Below are 23,639 nucleotides of genomic sequence, written 5' to 3'. Positions count from 1 at the left end.
CACAAGGTTACAGCGCGGATCAACGTCATTTGATCGCTGATGACTCCCTTAAACGCCCGGGCTGTGACTGATTCTCCGCGTCCCGCTGTCCACCGAGATTCACCCGGGAGTTTTTTTTTTTTTTCCCCCCAGAAAAGAAACAGACTTTAAATAGTTTCAGGAGCAGGTAAGAATTAAGCCTTTTCCTCTCCCCCTCTCCGTCTCTCTCTCCTCTCCCTCTGTGGCAATCTCTCTCTCCCTCTCGGCTGGATAAAAAATTCTTTAGTCAAAGGCAGGAATGCAAAGTAGTGACAAGCGAAGGGGCTGATATATGTCTCAGTAACGAGTCTGACAATCAGAATGTAGCTCTTGGAGAATAGATAGATTTTAATAAGTGTGTTTACATGAGCTCAAGGTCAGAAGCAAGCTGCGCTGTGTTAAATGGTTTCTTAGTTGCTAGACAGAGAGAAAAAATGGACGATCACACACCATTCTTTGTAGATTATTATATCAAGGGTTCAGTCTCTGGCTCATCAAAGCTAAATGCCGCAAGACCTATCTAGTTGCTGTGAATTATGCCAGGGCGACAATGGAGAGCGTTTTTAATGGTACAATGCATTTCACCTACCAGATAGGGGGAGGCCAAGCCGGGGATGGGGATGTCTGCTGGGGCTGGGTGATGAGTATCAATGAACGGGGCGATGCTGAAAAGAGGCAGATGAAAATCGAGCCCGCCCTGCCCCGGCTGGGCTGGGAACAGTTCACAGGGCTCTGCCGAGTGGGCGAGCGAGGCGCGCGAGCAGGGCGCCCGTCCCCCCTCAGCCCCGGAAAATGATCAAGTCAATCATGTGGACATGTTTCATTATTCATTGAACACAATCTTTTACAACGCTCCGTTTACGTGCCCGAGTTTGCTCCCGACGCCCGCGTTTCAATGTTTAAGGTAAGGAAAACAAAGGTGGGGGGGATCCCGGGGCGCGGCGCGGTGGGGGTGGGGGCGGTGGGGGGGGCGCGGCGGCGGGGGGGGGGGCGGCGTCCGGGAGGTGGCAAAGTGAGTTTGGACTCTTGGCGTGGCCCCCCGTCCCCTCCCCCTCCCCATCTCCGCGAGGCCTGCCGCCGGGTTCCTTCTCGCCCCTTCGCGATTAAAAAATACGGTCTAATTAAATATCCGTGGCTGTGACGTTGGCGAGAGAAGCTGTCAGCGGGGGGAAAAAAGAGGAAGAAACCGGGAAAGCGGCGGCGGCCGGGCATCGAATGGCGCTAGAGAACTTCGGCGGCGAGCGGGACCCGCGCCTGGGCCGCCGCCTCCCCCGCCCGCGGTCCCGGGACCGTTACTTTGAAAAAGAGTCGCCGGGCCGCGAGCCGGGCGCGCGGGCCGGACCCCGCGCCCAGCTCTGGGCCCAGCCCGCGCCCCCCACCCGCGCGCGGCCCGCGCGCCGCTCTCAGGCCCCGGGAAACTTTCAAAAGGGTCTGGGGGGTGGGGGGAGTCGTAGCTGCAGGGGGAGGCTGGGGCTGCGGAAACTTCTGCTCAAGTGACTTTCCCCATTTTCTCCTCTGCCTGAGACTCGGGCGCCCCTCGCTCCCTTTCTCCCTTCACGGCTCGCTGCGGGATTCTGGCCCCGCCGCCGGGGGGAGAGAGGCTAATTTGTAACCATTTCTTTTTTTTTTTTCTTTTTCTTTCTTTCTTCTTCTTCTTCTTTTTAAAAATCAAAGTTAGCTCATGCTTACAGTGTGTCAAACTTGCGGGCGCCAAGGGCCGCTGAGACCTGCCATTTTGTGTTTTCATTGGCCTCCTGTGGCCCGAGAGCCGGGCGAGGCCGAGGTCGGGGTGCTAGGGTCCGAACCCGCGACCCCAGGAAAGGCAGCGTCGCCCGCAAGCACAGGCGCCGGCCGTAGCACCTGCCCCAGTCCAGGCCAGGCCCGGGGGCCAAAGATACAAATAAAGAAAGAAATAAGTAACAGGTTTATGAAGGGAAGTGAGCCGGCCAGCCCTGGGCTGGAGAAATGAGGCCAATCGGAGTGAGGGGGTCCGGGCGTGGGGGCCTCTGGAAGGCGGAGGAGATAGAGGGTTGGGGGCGTCCGGGAAGAGTGCAGTTTGGGGGAACAGATCCACTAGCCCAGATGTATGACTGGGGGGAGAATGATCTTTGTGATAAACCTTTCTGTTTGCTTCAAGACATTATTTTTTGAAGATCAAGAATTGAGGAAAACAGTCGTAGGCGGGACCAGGATGTATTTTAGGCAAAAAAAAAAGGGGGGGGGGAGCTTTTCTTTGATGATGAGTAGGAAAGTGTCCAGATCTCGACGCGCCCATCTGTTGCAGTTTTGCAAATAATTTAAAATATAGATATCTCTATATAGATGGATGTACGTGAAGCGGAAGGTGGAAACGCAGGCGCCGAGAAGTTAGAAAAAAGAAAGGGGATGCGGGGCAGAGAGAGATCTATCCCCACCCCCCCTCTCCTCCTAACTCTTCCAAGGAAACTCCAGCGGGGCTTTCTTTGGGGACAGGTGGAAAGTTGTCTGCCCCCTCCCTCCCTTCACTTCTGTATTGTGAGCGTTCCTACTGTCCGCCTTCTTAGCCAACCTGGACACAGCCCCCGTCATGGGGGTTGGGTAGGGACGGCGGGGCAGTGGCAAGGAGCTGGGGGCCGAGGAGGGGCAGGGCGGGGTCCCAGCCCCGCGCGCCTGTCTCCGCCGCGGCTGGGTTTTGTTTGCCGGATATTGTTATGTCTAACGAGTGCCTCACAGGAGACGTGATTTGTCAGCCGCCTTCGTTTTCACTTTAGCAGAAAATACGGCGGCTGCGCGGCGTCCTGGCCTGCGGGTCCGGGCGCCGGGTGCGTGCCGGGGCGCGGGTGGGGGCGCCGGTGCGCGCGCGGGTGGGAGCGGGCGGCCGGCCGGGCACCGGCCAGGGGCAGTGGGCCGGGAGGGGCGAGTGCGCGCGCGGTGCCGGCCTCCCGCTCCTCCTGCGCCTTCTCCCGGCAGCCGCCGCCGTCGCCGCTGTGCAGTATAGCAGAAATCCGACAGGGGCCGCGTTTGCTGAGCGCATCCGGCCGCCGGGCAGCCCGAGCGGGCCGCCGGGCCCGGCTGGCCGGTGTAGACGCGCGGAGGGGGTCCGGGAGGGGGGGTGGGCAGGCGGGGAGGGGCGCGGGAAGCGAGCTCGGCCTGAGAGCTAGCCACCCCCCCTCCCCCCAGTCTCTCATGTCCCGGGTGTCTCCGGCGAGTTGGGGAGCCCCTGGAGCCCTGGCCTTGGCGCCCCCGCCCCCTGCCAGGGCTTAGGTGAACTTGGGGTGGGGTGAGCGTGCGTGCGTGCGTGTGTGGGTATGGTGGGGGCAGACTGGGAACGCACTGTTTTATTTCCCAGTTTGATATTCGCAACTGGGTTTTTACTTTAAGACCGGCTTTGCTCACTGCTGGGGTTGGGAGGGGGCGATCTTTTCCCATCACTCACATCTTTGTTCATTGTTCACTGAGTGGAAGGCAGGCGACTTAAAGAGACGAAAGAGAGGAAAAACGGGGGGGGAAAGAGAAAGAGGAAAAAGAGGGGGAGCAAGAAGAGGGAAGGACGAGAGGCGTGGGGAAAAGCGCCCCCGCCCTCGCCCGGGTCGGGCTGGACCGTGAAACAGTAAACCCGCGCACGGAGGGTCGCCGGGAAAGTGGACATTACCGCTTTAATTAACTTCGAGATGCTCCGGCGGCGGGACCTGGCGTAGCCGTGACGCGCCCGCATAAATCTGCCCGGCCCGGGGCTGCTCCGAGAACTCGTACAGTAGCCGCGTCAGATCCAGAGCGCGCCTCCCAGTCCGGAGCCAATTTGCATAATTGGATTTTTTTTTTTTTTTTTTTTTTTGCCTCCTTCTTCCTCCCTGAAACTTGTTTGAAAACCCAAGTGAATACCACGACGACCTGCACGCACCAAAGCGAGTGCCAAGTAAGTGCCCTGCCGTGGCCTCGGCGCGCCCAGAGGTTAGCGCTCAAAGCCGGCCAGCGAGGAGCCGGGAGCCGCGCGCTGCCGGCGGGCCTCGGCTGCGGGCTGCTTGCTGGCAGAAGGACTGCGGCCGCGGGCTCGGGGGCTCCCGGCTGGCAGCTCGCAGAACTTTTTCTTCGCTGTCTCCCGACTTCTCGGGCCAGGTGAGGTGTTTGGGCCACGCGTGTACCTGTAGCGAGACTCGGGAGGCGACCTTTGGGGCGCGGTGGAGTTGGGCATCTCGGGTCCCGGGCGAGTAGTGGGTCCGGCGTGGAGGGCAGAGCTGCGAGCGAGAGCGAGCGGGGCCGGCTGCTCGTCGCGCCGCGCCGTGGATGCAGCTAGCTAAATGCTTCCCCCATTATTCTAAGGTTTGTGTCTCTGGCTCTGTGTGTGTGTGTGTGTGTGTGTGTGTGTGTGTGTGTGTGTATGTGTGTGTGTGTGCGCGCGCGCGCGCGTGTGTATGTGTGTGCGTGCGTGTGAGTGATCGGCTTTAAAAAGAAAAGCAGCCAAAACAAGAGCAGGAAGGGCTTCTTCCTTAGCTCCCGAACCCCCCCCCCCCCCCCCCCCCCCCGCCTCCCGTTTCCCCAGCATCATTTATTTCTGTTGCTCAAAGGAGAGAGTAAAGAGCTTCTTTGCTAGATGGGGTCACCGAGAAATTGACGATTCTGTTGGAAATGCCATAAATGCTATAGCCAAAATGTAGCTGCATTAATAAAATACCAACCCTTGCCTGGCGAGGAAAGTGGTTTTTATAGGATCTTAAATTTTATTAAAAATACATAATATATTATTAGTATTATTTACAGTGTTCAGAACCTGGGGGAAAGTCGATTGGCTTGGGAAAGAACTGTAGCCCTGGTTCCTGTTTGCCTAGGAACTTGCTAGGGGCTGGGCCCACCACCCCTCCTGGAAGGGGTAAGGACTCAGCTTCCCGCCTGGGGAGTCACAGGGGGGTGCCCCCAGCAGCCCTCTGGCCTCTGCTTGTAGAGAGCCTAGAGCTTCTGGCTGAAGGCTGCTTTAGTTATGATGTCATTCTGATACCAGAGTGCAAATGTCTCCTGATTCCACCATTAACCGCCTGGCTGATTTGCTTGGTAATGATAGCACTGACGTCCAGCGCCTTGACAAATGCAGGCCTGCAGAGTCCTAGGAATTAACTTCTCCCCCCACTGAGGAGGGAGCAAGCTGCCAGAAGTCTCACCACTGGGCCCCTGCCTTGGAACTTTGTCCTGTCTCAGTCCAGACACTGACATGGGTGACAGGCCCCTGGACTGAGAGACCTCTGTTGTCCTATAGTTTGGAAAACTTTTAGAAGGCTTCTGTTTCTAGAGCGCCTCTAATCTGGCCAAACTTGAATCCGGTGGTGACCAGGCAGAGACATTTAGAACTGATGGAGGGCCAGGACCCCAGGTATCTCTGGGGCCATTGCATGGAAGAAGGGCTTGTGACATCTGCTTTCTACCTTCAGTCCCTTAACTGTGACTTTATGTTAATATCACTGCAAGTAAACCGGATTTAGTGTGGATTTTTAAATAGTGTACAATGATTTAAGATTTCTTTTGATTTACTGTTCAAATGAAATTTGCATAAATGTGATGAAAATGAACTTAACATCTGGGCATATGAAAAAAGGTTAGTACCTCATATGTCATCTGCAGAGAAAGTCTCTAAAATGCTTTCACCCTAAACTGGGTTCGGGGAGACAGTTCCTAGAGACATAAATGCTAATTATGGAAAACCTGGAGAAAGCGCTTTCGATAAATTTGCATTCTCTTGGACCACTGCTCTGAAAACCCATCTTGTTCTGTGCCTGGAGTGCTTAACTTCTGAGCAGGCTTGAGATCCTCACAACTCAGCAAGTTAACTGCTGGCTGGGGCTATCTTCACGGACGACTTAGGGCAGGCAGGGAGCGACAGTCACGCTGCTCTGGTCCGAGCTGGAGGCCGGTAACCCCTATAATGGGAGAGGACAGGGAGGTGGCCAGTATGCGCAGCCCTACTAACCACAGCCGCCCAGTGGGTCCTGAAGGATCACTGCCTGCTAAGCCTCAAAAAGCCGAGCGATTAGGCTGTCTGCTCTGCCTTAGGTAACCAAAGAAATTTCCATCAGCTCAGACCTATAAAATCCACAAGCCCATTCAAATGAACTCTGAACTCCATCTTACTTTTTTGAGCAAGACAAGCTTATCTCTGGCATGAGGAAATCGGAGTTAAACAGCCTTCCCCAGACATGGTTGCCTTTTGCTCAAAAGTTGGCTATGAATGGCACAGGTGTTTTTAAGGTGCCTTGAATGGAGGGAAAGAAAGGCAGCAGTGATGCTCGTGAGAATACAGATGAACTTATTTTTTTAGAAGAGGATCATAAAAGAAGAAAGCAAATAGATTTATTTTTCCAGTTTGAATGAGGACAATTATAGCTTTTTAACATCTTTGGATTTAGTGTTTTTAATAAGCCTTTTAAGTAAGCTGAAATATCAGCTTGCATTTTGTTCTCAGCATTATTTAAAGTGAGACTTGATGCACGTTTAACAACAGAAGTGAGCTTTCTCCAGGTCAGTTTTTGTCCATGCTGAGGACAGCAGTCCCCAAATGTCTCTTCCAGAACCTAGAGTAGGTGAGTGCTCAGCCCTGCTTTATCCTGTCTCCAAGGCAGGCCTCAGATTTGAGCTGGAAGGACACTTGTGGTCAGGTGGCCTTCTCAGGCTGCGAAGCCTGGCTTGTGAGGTCTAAAAGCAAGGCATGAGTTCATTGGCGTTGGAGAGACTCCTCTCTGCTAATAGGGGCTTTCTCTGTGAAACCATACCTGCCCTGCATACCGGCATGCTCCCTCCAGGACACACCATGGCAGGGCTTCGGGAGGATAGAAGGAAAGAAGCATTCCCAGGGCAAGTTGGGGGTGGAAGGCTCTGCCTGGCTGGTGAGGCTCACTGTGTATTTTACCTGGTTGAGTGGTACCCCGTTGGGAGTTGTTGGGACAGAGGCATTTTATCAAGGAGAGGGATTGGTTGCTCAGGTCTAGACTGTCTGGGCCACCCTTGGTAGCACTGAGTGCCCTTAGAGGGGTCAGCAGCTGAGCTAAACTAGGGAGTCATTCGTGCGGTCATATGTGCAGACTGAGGTCTTAGTTGTGGTGACACTGGTGTGTGTACGTGTGTGTGCATGCGTGTGTGTACTCGTGCGTGTGCTGGGGAGGGTGTTGCCTGCTTGAAGCACCTTTCCCAAGATGATTTCCTTTTTGCTCACAACTATACTACTCAGGGCAGAGTAGGCAGTTTGTGAGTGTATGTGTGCAGTGGAGGGGAACATATATCCTGAGAATATGGAGCCCGAGGAGTGCAGGTGATCTGCTCTAGATTCCCTGTGCCACCCCAGGGTTCCTTTCCTCCCCAAATGAAGGCAGACATGGATGGAGGCCACCTCAGGAAGGTAGGCTACTCAGCCAGCCACCTGGCTTGGGTCCTGGCAGTGCCTGGGGGTGGGGTGGGGGCCTTCCTGCCCAGTTTATGCCATCAACAGGCTTCTGTTGCCTGTCTGCCATGGGGCTTCATTGTGCGGAGATCGGGGTGGGTTTTAGCTGGCTCTGTTGGCTGTGTGAGGGTCCTGATCACCCCCAACTTTCACTTTAAGAAATCATTGTAGATCTTTGGTCTTTCTCTTCTCCTGGGGTTTTTGCGACAACAAAGGACATGTGGTACTTGGCTTTTCACAGCTTCCGAGCCAGTTAGAGGTCAGGTTTATCTGCCTCAAGAGCTAAGATTCAGGGTGAGGCCTTTGGTGGGATTTGTTTGACTAACCTGGACATTGTGTTCCTGGACAGGGCTTCTCAACAGTGGCCCTGTGGCCATTACCTACTTGTGGAGGTCTGTCCTGTGCATTGTGGGATGTTTAGCAGCATCCCTGACCTCTTACCTAAATGCCAGTAGCACCTCCCAGTTGTGACAATGAGACAGGTCTCCAGACATTTCCATGTGTCCCCTGGGGGGAAATCAGGCTCATTTCCCATGCTTTCCATGTGCCAGGCCTTGTGCTGGCCATCTTAGAGAGCACACAGAGATTTCACCCACTGGGAGAGCACAGGCTGTTGGGAGAAAGGCATGTCCAGTGCTGTGAGGCAGCAGGGAGTTGGGCCCTGCACCAAACGGACACAGACCTATGGTGTCTGGGAAGAAGGAAGACTCCCACAGTGGAAGAATAGTGGGCAGAGGGTGTCCGGAGTGAAGGTGTGGTTCTCAGCTCTGACTGTGTTTATATCAGCTACACCCTGAAAATGGCCCTGTGGGTGGGAGTTGGGTTCTGGGTCCCCTGACAGTGATGTACGAACCAAGAACTGGGAAGTAACCGTTCTTGGTCTCAGAGTTGAGGCCGGGCACCCTGCTGGCAGAAGGAGGGTGCTGGGATTCTTTTTGAGCACTTGCCGTGTGGTAGGCATGGGTTCTAAATGCTTTACTTGTTTAATCCTTACAACCTGTCTATGTCAGTAGGTATTATATTTGTCTGAAATTTCAGGAAGGGAACCTCGAGCACTGAGAGGGATGGGTAGTGGCCCTAGGATTAAAGCCTACGCAGTCTGCCTCCAGAATTGTCATGCTTAACCCCTCCGCTGCTGCAGTGCGACTCCCCTGGCTGCTGTGAGCTGTCCTGGGGCATACTCACTGCAAGACCCCTGTGATTTCATTACGGACCCAAGAAGCCAGCCACAGCCTTCTGGACACCAGGCTTGGAGGCTTCATGGGCAGGTGGAGAAGGTTCTGGACAGCCAAAGCAAGCCTTCTTTGAGGGGCAGGGGCCTCAAAGGAAAGTCACGCAGATGCCTCCAGGGCATTAAGAGATGCAGGAAGGAAAATCCGTTTGTAGGGTTATCCCCCCTCCTTTACCTACCTATTCTTACTCTGTAGCTTTACAATGAGAAAATTAAGTGCCATTTTGACACAGGAAAAATGATCACCGTAGGCTTGAGCTGACATTAACCTGCAAGTTTTCGATCAGTGCATTACAGCTTTGATTACCTGAGCCGTGTTGGGCTGGGTCTCTGATTACTGAGGTGGGCTTGTCTCTTGCCTCTCCCTCTCCCTCTCCCTCTCCCTGCTGATTCTTCAGACTGGATGCTGGTCTGCCCACTCCCTGTGCTTCACTCCACCTTTTCCATCCATCTGGGACCATCAGCCTCCTTCATGTTTTTTAGCTTTTTGCTGTTTTGTGACCAGATTACACATGCACGCGTACTGTCCCCCAGGATGAAGTAGCTCTATTTAGGTTGTAAAACCCGACCCATACAGTCGTTAAAACTGAGATTAATCACAGCAATGCCCTTAATTATAATGGTGGTCTCACTTGTGCATCTAAGGTTCCCACGTAATTCCCGTAGACTTGGATGGGATTTTGGCTCACGGAAGGGCTAGCTTGTAGGGCCTTCAAGGGTTTTCAGGAATTCAGTTAAGATTTATGCCTGTATTTCTGGGCACCTGGGGAGAGAGGGTCTGGGGCACTTCTGTGTAGGTGTGCGGAGGTGGCCAGAACACTGACTCCTGCATTGGCTGCTGGTGCTTGGGTCTTGTCTCATGCTCGGCCCTGCGTTCTGCACCTCGGGTGCGTTATCTCCCCTAGTTCTTTTAACCACCCAGTGAAGGGCATCCCCCAGCAGTTTTACTAGTGGGCAAACTGAAGCTTGTGACACTTGTTGCAGCCACAAGGCTCCAGCAAGGTCAAGAGAGAATTTGAAGCCAGCAGGATTAGCCTGGGAACTCATGCGTACAATACTCAGCACGGACTATGACAAAACCATCCTTCCCGGTCCCATTAAACTCACCTTTCATGTGCAAGTTGAAAACGTACACTGGAACCTGCCACTTGGAGGGCATACGCGTAGTTGTAAATTTGTTTTCGAGAGGAAGAAAATATTTGGAAACTGTGTCAGCTAAACTGTACCAACTGTAGAGAAGCAAGCAGAACACATGGATATTATAGAAAACTTACATCTCTTTGAATAGCTCGATTATTTAATTTTACTTTTCAAAATGTCTAAAAGCATTGATTCCTTATTGGATAGAGAAAAAAAGTGGCACAGGCATTTTTTGGTTCTTTAAAAAAATTTCATTCTCTTTTAAAATCTATTAAAGTCAAGTCAGGCAAAGCCTTCCAAATTATTACAGAAGGGCTGTCGTTTCTCTGAAGCCTATTGAAGGGGGTGGGAAATCTTACTGAAATTACAGCTAAAGTGCTTTAATTATTGTGCTTCCGCGGCCAGGGCTCCCAGTTTGGGGTTGTAATCTGTTGATGCCAAGTGGCTATTTCAGCAGCCTTAAATCTGCACGGAGCAAAGAGCATCTCACTGATGAAACATGGCTGGATGTGCTAATTAAACTCAGTGCAGGATTCTTGCAGTATCTGAGAAACTTTACGCACAGACGTTTCCACCCGAAAGAGGGTCAGCGCTGGTGGGTGACAACCCAGCTCCCATAGCCCAAGAAGAGTTCAAAAGGTGGAAAAGTGTAGTGTGGGAACGCAGGGAGGGAGCAAAGCCGCCACATGCCGACATGAAAAGGATTTAATCTGCTCAGCCAAACCGCCTCTGATGGTGGAGGGCCGCCTCGGGGCTGGTCCTTGAGGCCCCTCCTCTCGCTCAGCCCTGTGCGCCTCCACTCCGGATGGACGGACGTGGACTTGGAGCTCGGAGGAGCCCTCTGAAGCTGCAGGCCAGCCTGGAGCTCTCACGGACTTCTTCGGATGCTCCGTTTCTAAAGCAAAATGCCAGACACTCTCTGCAATTCTTTTCCGAGATCATTGACTTGACAACTTAATATCTGTTTTCTGTGTGTTTTTTTTTTTGTTTTTTTTTGTTTCAGCACCCCCCCCCCCCGTCCCCCATTTCTTTTCAGCTGTGTCACCCTTTGCACACACATTCTGGAAGTATGTTGAAAAAGCTTTTGTTAAAGTTTGCTGGTGGGGGGGGTGCAGGAGGAATTTAGTTCCATTTAAAATTCTCATCTAGCATGTTTTGGAGGCAGAAGAAATACAGATAAGATGATCCAAACATTCGCACGATCTGAAAATGTGTTGATTAAGGCTGTAAGGTAGCAATGTCCTCTTTAATAACGGCTGCCACCCCAAGGAAGACACGGTGGCTTTCTAAGTGTGTGACAAATGATGGGCTCATCCGGGTCTGGTCATCTGATAGGCATTTCCCATGACAGTGCTTCTGTGACGTAGCAAGTGGTGATACGGCCTGTCTTTTGGGGGATGTGTGTATGCTGTGCCTGCTGGTGTGTTTATTCTTTAGTGATGGCTGTCTGGTGAGGGCCAGTAATATATTCCAGATATTAGAGTATGTACGGTTTTCAAAGCCTTCCCAGAAGAACCGGCCGCGTTTTGACATAATGCCCTTTTATCTCAACGATACCAGCCACTTGAACCTGATGCCTTTGCCTCACGTCTCAAAAGGTTGACAGGATCTAGACCTGTGTGAGATGGTGTTTTCAGGCACCGCTTGCTTTTGCGTGCATTAGGATCTGGCTACTCAGGTGAAAAATACAAGGCTCGTGTGTGGATCTTAGGGACGATGGGGGGTTTGCTGTTGAGAAAACTTTTTCTCCCTTTGCATGATAATATTGCCGAGATAGAAATCATATAATTCTTGTGTGTGATCTCCAAATACCACCTTCAATAAAATAATTTGTTCATTGATCTAAAGAGTGAGTGGTTTCCAGCTGCTTCATTCCTCAGGACAGACTTTCGAGTTGGAATCTGTCTCTGTGACTCATTTCTGGTGGAGGTTGGCCTCCTGCGGAGGTCATTGTGAAGGGGCCAGGTGGCCTGGGGAGGCTGGGGGTTCGGTGCTTACTTCTCTAGCAATTGAGGGCCGAGCAGAATCCAATGCAAAATTCTAATATGATAATTTGTGCTTGCCCGCCTTCATCTTGAAGGCAGGAAAATTGAATTGTTGCTGGACTGGGGAGCCAAGGGCACCCTCTTTTTTATTAATCTCTATCATCAACCAACTGTTAACCCTTTGATTAACTCAGGGAAACTGCATTTTCCCACTTACTCCATCATTGCTTCTGAAGAAGAGGAGTCTAAAGAGGGAAATTCTTTGTGTGCATTTTATTTGCTAATTAAATGTTTTTGCAAGAGTTCATAGTGCATGCATTGCTTCATGTATCAATATCTATAGGGTCGTTTTTTGCATAATTTAGTTTTTAGAGATGCTGCCACCCTCATTCCATGATCAAGATGTTTATTTTTTTGAGCTAGAAACATCAGGTTTGTAAATGAGGAAGAGCTGGAAGGCTTTTTTTCAGTAGTGTGACACAGTGATGGCAGTGGCCAGAGTCAGTCAGATGGGGCCAGGTTCGACACCCACTCCAGCACTTACAAGCTCTCTGGGAGCGGGACATTCCTATCTTTAAACCTCGGTTTTCTCATCAGTAGAATTGGAATAATCCTCCCTAATTGAGTCATCAGGATTAAAAGAGACGGTGATTAATTAATGAGTCCAGAGACCAGCTCTTCAACAAATGGCCAGCTACTGCTAGTACTTGTTTTACACATTTTGTTAAATATTTTAGAAACGGAAACCCCACTAGAAACTGTGGGCATCAGTCATTTGCACAGCCTAGTGGAGATTCCCCCTTTGTTTCCCTGGCTGGCCTTTGGAGTTATTTACCCGGGATCAGTAAGTATCAGCTGATTGATTTCCTATATGTTTCAGAAGATGCATTTTAAAGGGTCAGCTGAGTTCATGGAAAGGTACGGGGTGGGGGTGGGGTTTATGTCTTCACTAAACAAACATTCTCACTCTAATCCATGAAACGTTAGCACCCTGTTTCCCGGCCACACACACACGCACACGCACACACACACACCCCTACTGGTTGCTGGGATCTTGGTGGGAATGTGGTGGCCCTTGTTTTCATCTTTTCCCTGGACTAAAGCCAAAGATGCCAAGGAAGTGCTGTCATTCATTCATTCATTCATTCACTCATTTAAAAAGTATCTGTCAAGTGCATTCTGTGTCCTGGGCAAGATAGGTGCTGTGAACGAGAGCAGAATCACTTTGGAGCTATTATATCAAGAGAAAAGTGAAAGTAAAGGCAGTGATAATGATTTCTTATGTTCCAGGTTCCAGATTTTATATATATATATATATACATACATATACACACACACACACACACACACACACACATATATATATATATATATATATATATATATATATATATATATATATGTATATATACACACAGGGATGTGCTTAATTTGCATATAGGCCTGCAATCACCTGCTGCTTTCAAGGGAGCCTAGTGCTTAAGCATGAAATGTAAAATGGAGTTGAACTTGCGACCATTGCATTCAAGATGAGTCACCTACATGAGAGGTGGCGGGTTGAACATAACTACTTTTCTTTTTCCCTCAGGGGAAAAGGTGGAATTTGGGCTGACTTTCCCTCACTGGGAGGGACCCCAAATCTATGACAAAAGGAAAATGCCAGCCATCCTTAGAAAATGAGGAATACCCTGGTGATGTTATAGTAAGAAGCAAGATCCCATCTTCCTGGGAGAAATATGAAACCAAGATCAAGTCCTATAAATAAACTGCTAGCATTTATTGAGTGCTTATTACATAGTTGGCCTTGGCTTTAAAATATAAGGCATTATTTAATTTAATCCTTCCAACACTCCCTGCCTTGGGATGGAGACAGGGAGGCTTATCTATAGGGGGTTGACTTGCTCAAGGTCTTGCGGTTGGTTGATGGCGATGTTGGGTCCTCTGAATGGAACTTGAACCTGCATGTACCCTTTGGCCTGGGGCTCTTGGCCCCTGGCCTGGACCTCCTCTGGAAATGGACCTTTCAGGAATACATACAGGAGTTGGAAAATCAAGCCTCAAGAGACAGGCAGACTTGTTTTAGTTGCAAAGATTCTATCATACTCATGTCTTGGCCCCTGAAGGGTGAGACTCCTTCGGAGTGTTTCTGAGTATGGGAGTCGTGTTTGCTTGAGGTGGAGAAGTAGGTGGTGGGGGCAGAGCCCGTGGGGGGCTGGTTTGCTGTGGCCCTCACTTCTTCACGTTGTTCGGCAGTGTCACCAAGCCCTGCGGTTTGTTTTCGCAGACTCACTCATCCTGCAGATATTCACAGTGCTGGGTGCTGGGGACCTGGCGACCATAGTTCCCGACTTGAGAGAGACACACGTGTATTTTCCATTTCAACCATGACCATTAAGGCTATCCAGGAAGAGAGTGGGGAGGGGGGCTCCTTTGCAACTAGGTGGCCAGTGGTGTTCTTGTAGGACTAAGGGTGAGAAGGGGTCAGCAAAGCAAAGAGTGAGGAAAATGTCCAGGCAGAGGGAGCAGCAGGTGCAATATCCCTAAGTTTAGAAAGATCTGGTGGCTTGAGGAGAATGAAGAAGGCCAGGGTGGCTGGAGCTGGCTGTGCATTGCTCCCCAGAGAATAGTGCGGTCTTCCTTCTTTGTACGAGGAAGGCAAAGTCTTCCCGTTGGGCTGATCTCCTGGTCCGCTGTGAGCACAGCCTGCGGACGGGCACTGGCTGCCGTGGCCTTAGAACTGCCATCCTGAGTCAATAATCTTCCTTCCAAGTGGTCCTTCTATGTGGCCCTCCATCCATTCTTCTTCCTATACAGATCATTCATTCATTCTACAAGTATCCACTGAGCTGCTACTCTGTGCCAGGCACACTGAACAGCTAGAAAGTAAAATTAGCTGCAAAGATAAAGAATTCCACCACGCTCTTACCTTCCAGTTTCTGTTGCGATCCGTGAGTGGTTCCTTGGTGCCTGGTTCCCCTCTGCCCCTTCTCCCCCACCCCGGCTGTAAGGGTGTCCCCCCGACTACACAGTTCTCTTGTACTTCATTTGGTTATACTTGTCCATACTTCATGCACTCAGAAGAGAGAGGGCACATCGTGAGGTTTGCACCAGCAGCTCACGGTTGCTGCTTCTATCCTTGCATGGCTGCAGTAGCATCACGTATTTCCTTCCATCCCTTTCCATCCTGTGTACTGAGCTCTGCGCCTCTGTCAGGTGGTATGTGGAGTGCTGAGCGCTGGGGTGATGAGGACACGCCCCACAGACAGGGCTCCTGCCCGCATGGGGACACCTTGAGCTTGGTTCAGGTGTCTTGGCTGCTTCAGGAGGTTCTTACCACTCAGCTCTTTCTGGAGGTCCTGAGCATCGTTCCCTTTCAGGAAGGGGACTGGTTGGCAGGGAAACTAGATACTTGTTTCTGTCACCTGTAGGTCCAAAGAGGACTTTTGATGTTGAACGTGAAAGTACACATTTACACCTCACGCCTGGCCTTTGTCATTCCTTACTTACGTGATTACGATGGTGATTTTTAAATTTAGCTAATTTAAAATTTTGGTGGAAAATGAAGTGTGTCCTGACTCTTCGGATACTGAATTTTTTTTCCCTTTATCATTTGGTTTTAAATGATTAAGTAAATTTCATTAAGTAACAGTAAACATTCCAAATAGTCTTGCATACATATCGTATTTCACATCATTGTAACTTCGATGTAAAATATTAAAATGTAAATGAGTTGATAGAAAAATTATGGAAACAAATGCATGACTTTTATTATACTTTCAGAAAAGTTGCTTAAATATTTTCCCTTCCTTAACCAAAATCTATCATGAATTAAGAGAACAAATGGTTATGGGCACTACAAAAAATGAATCCTTCAGAATAAAGGACCAGAACTTGGTAAACAGTATTTCCCCTAATTTCACCTGTGTAGTTCTAAATATATGTTGGCTGTTGTCCACTCATCAATTTGATTATTATTAAGTAAGCCAAATAAGCATGAATATAATTATTTTAATTTCTAAGCTTTAGTTCGAATGCTATTTTTACCCAAGTATATAAATATAGATCTAAATTTATACATTTTATGAAATTTGAGCCAACAATTTTTTCTTTTCCTCTTAAGAAATATTTCAGTCTATAGTAAAAATTGTCTGGGAAGCATTTGGTATTTTATTTTAGTCTCTATCACGACTTTCCATGTGATTGTTCTATATTAATCTTGAAAAGTGACATGAGATTCCTTTTCCATAATAAATAGCAAATAATGTGATAATAACAAATGATAATTCTAATGGGAAAAATTCTATTTTTCACCAACTAAGAGAAGAGTGCCAACAATAGGTAGGATAAAATAAAATCAATATTTTGACAGTGCTCTATTATGTCTGGCTCATTAATTTGGAGAAAACTTCTCTCTTCAATCCTAAATCACAAAGTATCAACAAATAGTAGTTTCAACGTCTACTCTCATCCCAGTGCAGTTAATGCTTTGCAAGTTATTTTTGGAGGAAAATGATTTTTGATTCTGCAGATGTATAGAGATTGCATTGTGTAGGTTTTTGTTTTAGGGAACAATGAAAAAGTTTTGCCATGCGATTTGTATTCAAGAGATAGCTCGTTGCAAATTCCAGTTGAGCACAATACTATATGGTTTTTCATATAAATGAATATATATGTATGCCTATCTATATATGATTCTATATGTATATGTGTATATGTGTGTTTGTGTGTGTGAAGATGATTGTCGTGTTTTAATTTCACGCACACACACACACACACACACACACACTTAATGGTTATGTTCATTCACGTTCATTAATTTCACCGAAAGTTTTACTTCGCTTCCTCTTCTTCTAGAAGAATTTAGAGTTTCTGATGTCGGAGTACCGATTGTCAGTTGATTAAGGTCAATGCTGGCACTTATTCAGGCTCCTACTGACTGGGGTCACGTGATACAAGTGATTGATCTGCCTTAGACACAGGATTGCTAATTTCCCATCGTAACAGCCCTTTCTACCTGTCCCGTCCTTCATTACCCGGCGTTCTTCATACGGTGTTTAAGAAGGCTCCGTGCCCCGCCGCCCCCCCCCCCCCCCCCAAGGCCTGTGCCGTTACGGGAGTGCCGAATCACATCTCTCACTTGTGCAAAAAGTATTTGTATCACCGCTGCTTGTGCTGCTTTGTTTTCCAGAGATCACAAAAGCCTGGGATTTAGAATAGCAGATAATAACATACAGTGCATATTATTGATGCTGCTTTAATTGTCTTATTGACAACTCACTTGAACTTGGAGAAGCATGCTAATATTTATCATCCTGTGAACTCATGTGCATTTTCTTGACTAAAGCCATAATTACTGAAGAATTTCAAAACTCTGGCGTCTGCCTGCTGCTGCCTCACCTTTCCTCTGCTTGGACAAAGGCTTCTAGACTGCTGCATCATGGGGGAGCCTTAGCCAGTTCGCTTTGCCTGTTGCCCCTTAAGCTTGTATTGTCCTCTGGACACTTCTCCCTCTAGGGGGTGACCTGGCTAATTAACATCTTGACCAGCACGTGGCCAGGGAATGAGGCAGAGATTATGACCCACCTGAGCAGAGGGGGCAGTGCCATCCAGCCTTGGGTTGCCCAGAGGATTTGTTTCTTTGAAGAGACAGGTGTTGCTTTCCTCTTGGGAAATGCCATGTGGAGAATATTACAAAGATTTAGAACAGGCTGCAGCTAGGGTTGGGACCACTGTGCATCCCAGGAGGCAAAAACCCATTCAAGGAGGGTTTTGATAAGCTCAGGCTGCTGGATGGAGCCATTCTGGTTGAACTATGTCCACTCTGCTGTCCCCAGGTCCCATTCGGCTACCCCTGTCCTCCAGGCTTCTGCCATGCCACCTGCCTCTCCACCCCCCAAACCTTCTCTCCATTCCTTGGACAAAGCTGCTTCCTCTGCCTGGAACCCTTTGGTCCGCACTGCTCACTGGCCTCTTCTGCTCATTCCTCAAGTCTCACTCAGATACCACCTCTTCACAGAGACCTTTGCTGGCCTCCCCCCTCCTCTGCCCTACCCCGGTCATCTCTCTTCTCCTTGTCCTGCTTCATTTCCTTCCTGGGATTTGTCTTTACTGGTTCCATCGATTGCGAACATGCATCCCTATCAGTCCCCCTCCACTAGAACTGCACTCCCTAAGGCCTGAACCCTTGTAGTCTCCTCGATGACTCTATTGCCAGCACCAAAACAGGAACTCACAATGGAGGCAAATGAATAAATATATTTTTTTGAAAGCATGCTACTTTTCTAAAGAAAAATAAGGATTTGGGAGTTTGTCTTTGACCCTTTGAGAAAAACGTTGTGTCATGCAATGAACTATCCCATGACACATCCTTTGTTCCTTGCTGGAGATGGAAGTGTGAAGCTGTGGCTTTCTCTGGACTACCAAAAGGTTGCCGTGGTATATCAGAGTTCAGAAGATAGTCGTCTCTGTATAGAAAATATACTCGTGTCATTGCCAAGTTTTTCTCCTCTTATGGGGGTACTGCTCCATCAAAGGTATTTCTTGTGGATTGTGTTGGGGCCACAGATTCCTTCTGTCTCAAGCCATGTCCCTCCCTGTGCCACCTCATCGAAGGTTGGCCATGCAGTCTCTGTGACGGGCCTCTCCCTTGACATCAGTACCTTGGGCACGCAGAATTCTCGCTGGGTTCTTTGTCGGTGCTGAGAGCCAGCTGTGTGGGGCCCTGATTAACACAGATAGAGTTGTTAGTCGCTCTGCCTTGTCATCTTTGGCAGCTCTTGATGGGGGTCCCTGGGCAGAGGAGTCGTGGAGCCTGGAGAAGATGCCGTCTTGACTCCCTGATTGGTGAGGCGCTCATCTGGCTGATGAGTGAGGTGGAGTAACCCCACTGGCTTCAACGAGACACTCGAATCACAGAGGATGATTGCAGAAGGGAAGAAAGGACTTTAACTTATGTCACATCCTGTTGCCCAAGTGACTGCCATCTTGGGGCGCTTGACAATGCGGGTGCAATTTGAAGAATCTCTTTTCCAAAAGTGCTGGAGATGCACATCTTCCTCTTCCTCCCCACAAGTCGACCGTGTAGCCCTACAGAAAGATAAAATACGGGAATGAATATACCACTGGTCTTGATTTTCACCTGTTCTAGAAGATTCTTTCACTATATAAAATTTCTCCCTTTGATCCATACTATTTGTTTACTTGGTGAACAAATTACAAATATACTTTTCCCCATGGGCATCTTTTCTCCTCTACTAGATCGCAAGCTCTCTGAGGACGGAATCTTCCTTTTTCTTCCCTTAGCCTGTCAGTCCCTGCCAGCCACTACTCTCCCCCACCCCTACTCTCCAGGGTGTCTGGCACCTTCCGGATGGGTTTGGGATGGGAGAGGGATGCAGTAAAACCTTGATAAATGATTGAAGAGAGTTATGAACATGCATCTTCTGTAAAGATACAGAGTAATTCCCCAGTGAATTGTTCATGACTTACAGACCTCTTGGACTAAAAACTATTTGCTAGCTAGCTGGTTGCTTTTTTCTTTTCATTTCACTGAGTAAACATTTCTGCTAATTATATTTTAAAATAAAGACCTTGAGACTCTACCAAGGGGGCTTGAAACCACTATTACTCAAAGCCAAAACTTTTGGGGAGCAAAGCCCGCATCCTGAATGGGTACATTGATCATGTAAAATAAGAAATCTTGTGGTGTTCTGCTTCTTGGTGACGACCTACTGTTATCTGCCTCTAAGTAAGGAGGGGATTCCTACCTCCCAATAGAAGCTGGGTGGGACCTGGCTCTTCCAATTTCCCATCAGGGTTTTGGCATTGGCTTACTCATGTGCCTCACAGACTTCTTCTCCTAGCTTCCTGTTCACCTGCTGTGTTCCAGCTATTTGACTGTGTGAATGCAAATAAAATATGTATGCAGGGGTGCCCACTGTGCGCCTCCATGGCAGGCAAGTGTATAATTAGAGTATACACTTGTCATGTGGGATGGAGGCACAAATCTGTGTCCTGGCCCTTGCTTGGTTAGTCACTTGGGCTGAATCTGTTTTCCTGTCCATCGAATGAGGACAGTTGCATGACCCAGCAATTGCACTACTAGGTATTTATCCAAGGGATACAGGTGCGCTGTTTCGAAGGGGCACATGCACCCCCATGTTTATGGCAGCACTATCGACAGTAGCCAAAGTATGGAAAGAGCCCAAATGTCCATCGATGGATGAGTGGATAAAGAAGATGTGGTATAGATACACAATGGAGTATTACTCAGCAATCGAAAAGAATGAAATGTTGCTGGTTGCAACTACGTGGATGGAGCTGGAGGGTCTTATGCTAAGCGAAGTGAGTCAGTCAGAGAAAGACAACTATCATATGACTTCACTCATATGAGGACTTTAAGATACAAAACAGATGAACACAAGGGAAGGGAAACAAAAAGAATATAAAAACAGGGAGGGGCAAAACATAAGAGACTCTTAAATATGGAGAACAAAAGAGGGTTGCTGGAGGGGTTGTGGGAAGGGGGATAGGCTAAATGGGTAAAGGGCATTAAGGAATCTACTCCTGAAATCATTGTTGCACTATATGCTAATTAACTTGGATGTAAATTAAAAAGTAAATTAAAAAAAAAAAAAACGAAGAGGGTGCGCTTGACTGATGGCTCTCAAACTTTGGTAGACAAAGGAATAGTTTGGGAGGCTTTATAAACATTCCGATTTTTGGGCCCCATGCTGAGAGTCCAATCTTACAGGTGGTGCTGCAGTCTAGGGATCCCAAGCTGGCCCAGGTGGTCCTTTCCAATCCTGCTGTGACAGTTTATGAAACAAAGCTGGAGAAGCGGATAAACGTTAGCACACCTTATTTCTTGCCTACATGGTTTTCTCCAGGTTGTCCTAATTTGGCAACATTTCCGCAACATCAAGAGTATTCCTGGCTACAATCACAGAGATAATTCCAGATACTTGTCCTCCTGAGAACCTGTCACTTTGCAGGGCAGTGACAGCATCAGAGAACCCCACTCTGGACAATGGAAGTTCTACAGATCATTTTTCTGACTTCAATCCACTGAGACTTTGTTCCTGGTGCCCCACACATCAAAACTGGGCAGAACGGACCTGGCCCTGTTCATGCAAGAACTACATGTAGCATGATGGCAGAATCTTTGTGTTTGGATTTAAACTAGGTAGAAAGTAGTAGAAGATGGAATTAACCACAGTTTATCAACAGCCTCATCTGTGATTTTAAGAACGTGAAGCTTCAAACAAAACTAAACGAAAAGAAAACAACACAAAATATAAACCTGCAGAGCTTGGGTGGCTAATAAGTCTATATGGGGAGCAGGGGGAAATGTTCTCCAAAGGCCTAGCTGCAGTGGGCACGTATGATTGGAAAGAGGCTTCTAACCTTTCATCTTATACACCGCCCGTTCCGCGTGAGTTAGAAATACTCTCGGTAACTCTCTAACTGAGCAAGTGGAGTGAGATGGTGGTAATACTGCTCCACGTGTACATGACTTTGACCTCGGCCAACAGTGGTCCCGAGAAGCCATTACTTGTGATGTCTGTTAGATTTCATCCCACAACAGGGAAGGCTCTTGAGTAAATGGATGTCTTGTCCTTTTGCTTTCTACTAGCGCCCCCTCCCCCAGAAGTTTGGTGACATTAAGCAGGAAGGACAAATCATCACTAGGCACAGATTTCATCTCAAATAAAAGAACTCAATTTGCTGCCAAATGTGGGTTTAACCTCTCCCCGATCTTTGGTTGTGCATAATTAATGTATCGTTCAGCATTTGACTTTTGTGCTTTTCATACAGATTTAATCTTAAAGGATGCTCTGGGTCCTGTGCTCACAAAAGCGCATTCAACTTACTTTGTGGGTTTTGCCTCTGGGTTTTGGGGATGCTCTTGCCTGAGTTTTCCTGGAGAAGATGAGCTGTGTCGATCAAATACCCTTCTCCCTTCAAGTCCTGAGCAAACACTGCTTCAGTGCCCAGCACTGTGCTTCCACGGGCTTGGAGGTGAATGTCACGCTACAGCTGCGATGCTGAGAGCAGTACTAATCCCTGATGGTAATGCTGATGGTACTCGTGATAATAATACCAGAAATGAGGAGGAGAGGCTGTTCCGCTGGGACACACTTTCAGGGTAATGTCACATGAATTTTCTCACTAAATCTTCAAGAGTCCTGGCAGGTAGCATCACCATCTGAGTTTCCAAGCAAGGAACCTGGAGTTCAGAGTACCAGGAGATTTACCAAAACCGACTCTCCTCGCAAGTGGCTGCGTCTGGGTAGAAATCCCCCACCCCGGCCCATAGAACCTCTCCCTCTCTCTGTTTATTTCATGGCTACGATTGCGCAGATTCGGTCAGAGGAACAGAGGGGGGCTGCTGGCTGCTCTGGAGAACAGCGCTGGCTTTCCTGTGCCTTCTTGGGGAGTGAAGGTTGAGGGCCAGGTGAAGGCCAGGTGGACAGTTCACGAAGCCACCGGTCTTCAGTGCCCTTACCCCAGGGAAGCATCTAGGGGAGGGAATCACCAAGAACTCAGTTCCCGTTCCTGCCCCCTGCTAGGAATGTTTTGGGGGGCATCCTTGACACGATTCCTTCTCTGGGCAACGACAAGCACTTTCTGAATCTGCACTCTTGCGAAGTAGACAAGATGTGAGAACATGTTTTCTATTGATTTTTAAAAGCAATTCAGGACCCAACTGGTAATAATAGGTGTGACCTGTGCCGTTTTCCAGGCAGTCACAAGCCGCTCGGAGCCTTGTTGTGCGACTCTGATGTTTGGGATGTGCATTCTTTGAAGATTACTTCTAAAGCAAGGCGTCCAAATCCTTAATTCACGATTCTGTCCCTTCCTGTGGTGTTTACATTCCAGCATGGCAGAAGATCACTGTAAAAGAGAAAGACGAAAAGGCACTTTTAAAAAGGGCTTTCTTGCGCAGGCTTCCTTCAAAGACTGTCCCCCTTCCCCTCTTGTGATGCTGAGGTCTGTGCTTCCTCTGCAGGGAACATGTACATTAATGGGTGATTTAAAGGTTTGTCACATTGTTGTGACACATTCAGGCTGAGCTCTTGGGGCGCTGAGCCGCGAGTAGCAAGCGCTGGTGTGATTTCAGGGTGTTCGGGCATGTCTCTCTGGCATCTGTCCCTGAAGTGCTTTCATATATTTTGTTAAGGAGCGCGTTTCTGCCCTTTGCTGGAAGTCGGTTCTCAAAGGGTCTTGGGTAAAGTGGCTGATGGAGCTGATTGCTTTGGCCAATGAACAGAGCAGGGCTTTGCTACGGCTGGGCACTAAGACAGGAAAGATTCTTCTACTTAGAGCTGGAGTAGCCGGGACACAGGGCCAGGTAAGGCCTCTCCATTCGATGCCCTGGGCACCGAGATGTCTATGGTTTGTCCCCTCTCCACAGTCTCCCTCTACATGATTCAGAGGTACTAAAGTACATAGTAAATGTAAGGACAGAGGCTGCTTTGATTTTTCCAGCCATAACTGTCTTGCTGCCTTATTTTGGGGGTGGGGGGGCAGGGGGAAGCAGCAGGTGTCAAGTGTCAAATACTTTAAAATACACTTTTATTTTTTGTTGTCCCTGCAGTCTGAGGGAGTCTTCCAGATACAGGTGATCTGCCCATCATGCTGCGTAGGGCTTTGGTTCACGGCCCCTCTAATGACTGTTGGGGGATGCGTCTACTCCTCGCCAGCGCACAAGTCAGCAACAGCTTGTCAGTGGGGAACGTGGGATGCTTGATCACAGAGCCTTGTCCGGGTAACCTGGGTGTCAGGGGGCAGGATGGGCCTCGTTCTATATGGGGCCCCAGATCTCCACTGCTGGGGGCCAGCCGGAAACCACTTATGACACAGC

General features: G+C 48.9%; 1 protein-coding gene across 14 annotated transcripts in view; it reads left to right on the top strand.

The window, feature by feature from the left end:
• Nucleotides 1-311: 311 nt before the first annotated feature.
• ZNF536 (zinc finger protein 536) overlaps nucleotides 312-23,639 on the top strand; it is a 437,882-nt gene continuing 414,554 nt past the window's right edge. For 6 of the 14 annotated variants that reach the window (XM_058707990.1, XM_058707986.1, XM_058707989.1 and 3 more), the window contains exon 1: nucleotides 3,555-3,913. The gene's annotated coding sequence lies outside the window, so the exon portion shown is untranslated. Of the gene's footprint in view, nucleotides 923-3,554; nucleotides 4,114-23,639 lie in introns of those variants that run through there. The other 8 variants (XM_058707985.1, XM_058707988.1, XM_058707980.1 and 5 more) reach the window with 4 other exon arrangements.

Source organism: Neofelis nebulosa, chromosome 17 (genome assembly GCF_028018385.1).
Source record: "Neofelis nebulosa isolate mNeoNeb1 chromosome 17, mNeoNeb1.pri, whole genome shotgun sequence".
Classification (NCBI taxonomy): Eukaryota; Metazoa; Chordata; class Mammalia; order Carnivora; family Felidae; genus Neofelis; species Neofelis nebulosa.
Note: the sequence above shows the minus strand (reverse complement) of the source record. Positions and strands in the feature narration are given on the sequence as shown.